We start from the raw sequence: 2,500 nt of genomic DNA, 5'->3' as shown, positions 1-2,500 counted from the left end.
GACAGAGATAGAGAGACAGAGAAACAGGAACGACCCGAGTGCTTGACAGAGATAGAGAGACAGAGAAACAGGAACGACCCCAGTGCCTGACAGAGATAGAGAGACAGAGAAACAGGAACGACCCCAGTGCCTGACAGAGATAGAGAGACAGAGAAACAGGAACGACCCGAGTGCCTGACAGAGATAGAGAGACAGAGAAACAGGAACGACCCCAGTGCCTGACAGAGATAGAGAGACAGAGAAACAGGAATGAGGCATAAAAAAAGAAAGGGAGAGAAAGAGAAAGAGAGCGTGTGATGTGGACAAAAACAATCATACATTCAACACACACACACACACACACACACACACACACACACACACACACACACACACACACACACACACACACACACACACACACAACTGAGGGGAAATGAGCAATGTCAACCTGATGATGCTGACGATTTCTGTTTTTTGTGTATCTTTGTTTTTTGTTAGTTGTTTTTTTGTTTTGTTTTGTTTTTGTTTTTTGTTGTTTTTTGTTTGTTTTTGTGTTTTTTTGTGTTTGTTTGCATGATTGTTTTTAGGTTATTACTTGGAAAATCATTGCCTTCTCCAGCGCCGATGTGTTCCTTCTTATCTCTTGAAATAACAATACGTATTATATTTGCCATAGATAAACCAAACACCACACACAAAAAACGTCGAATAAACAAAGAAAAAAACAAAACAAGGATATAAGCAGACAAAAAAAACCTTCATGATTCTGAACACGAAATGAAGATGAAGTGGAAACGTGAAAGTCAAATAACTGTCTGTACACAAACGGGCGCAATAGCCGAGTAGTTAAAACGTTGGACTTTCAATCTGAGGGTTCCGGGATCGAATCTCGGTAACGGCGCCTGGTGGTGGAGGTTTTTCCGATCTCTCAGGTCAACGTATGTGCAGACCGGCTAGTGTCTAAACCCCCTTCGTGTGTATGCGGACGCAGAAGATCAAATACGCACGTTAAAGATCCTGTAATCCATGTCAGCGTTCGGTAGGTTATGGAAACAAGAATATACCCAGCATGCACACTTCCGAAAGCGGAGTATGGCTGCCTCAGGAGGAGTAAAAACGGTCATACACGTAAAAGCCCACTCGTGTACATACGAGTGAACGTGGGAGTTGCAGCCCACGAACGGAGAAGTCTGTGCGCACATTTGTAGCCAAGGAACTGAAAACCAAGTAAAGAAACACTGAGACCAAAAACAAGAACGAAAAGATCAAAATAGAAGAGTATCGATGTTTGAGTATACATTTATTTTTTCTTGTTCATTTATTTTACAAGTTTGTAGCGTGTATGTGTTTGTTTGATACTATTTATTGTTCATCGGTCTTGTTCTTGATCATGAACAGGAAATGTTTGACATGCCTTTCTTTTTGATTGGAGGGCAAGATTTGCATTAATTTGTTGATTTTTCATTGCCTGGTTGTGTGTGTGATTGGAGCAGAATATTAATATCCACGCCATTTAATTTCCTTCGAAGGGAAAAAAATATTATTTCAACGGGGGAAGCGAGCGTGAAAGAGAGAAAAGGGAAAAGAGAGGAGGAGAGAGAGGGGAGGGAGAGAGAGATGGGGGGGAGAGAGAGAGAGAGAAAGCCGGCCATATCAATAAACCATCTTGGCTTCCGGCTTCTTCTTCTTCTTCTTCTTCTTCTTCTTGTTTTTCTATCGCTCTATCTCCTCCTATGTCTCTCCTTCTCTCCCTCTCTCCCCCCTCTCTCTCTCTCTCACACACACACACACACACACACACACACACACACACACACACACACACACACACAGAGAGAGAGAGAAACGGACTGAGTTTATTATGAAGAATATTGTTTTACATTTGTATTGTGTTGATATAAACCCCTCATCACAATTTCTTGTCTGTTGAATTACATCGCAAAGTTTCAGAAAATCTTCATACTTAAAAATGATCTGAAACCATAGAGTGGATTTCCGGTTGAGTTTTATGAATTGTGACAAGGGCTCAACACAATAACATTAAGCGTGAGAACGGATGCTTAAGGGAATGTCAATATTCGTAAAAATCACTTCCAAATGTAAACAAAAAGTATGCAAATGAATGAAGCATGTTGAAGCTGCACTTTCTTTCCAGATTTCGTGTGATATAATCCACGAACCACATAATGCTCTTCCAATGGATCGTGATTTCACCAACGTTGTTACGTGCGCAAACACACACACACACACACACACACACACACACACACACACACTATATATATATATATATATATATATATATATATATATATATATATATATATATATATATATATAATATCGGGTGTCCCAAAAAAGTGAACCGCTTTTTGACAAGTATTTTCTCAGTGATAGAGAAACCGAATTCATTGAACATTTTCACACAGTAACCTTAGGGTATTATCATCAGGTCTGCAAAATATCTAAACGTTCGAATGCAAATCATGCGAGTATTGTCAAATTCAAAACAGGATGT

The sequence above is a fragment of the Babylonia areolata genome, chromosome 5 (assembly GCF_041734735.1).
Source record: "Babylonia areolata isolate BAREFJ2019XMU chromosome 5, ASM4173473v1, whole genome shotgun sequence".
NCBI classification, from domain to species: domain Eukaryota; kingdom Metazoa; phylum Mollusca; class Gastropoda; order Neogastropoda; family Buccinidae; genus Babylonia; species Babylonia areolata.
The sequence above is the reverse complement of the archived record's forward strand: the minus strand, read 5'-3'. Positions refer to the sequence as shown.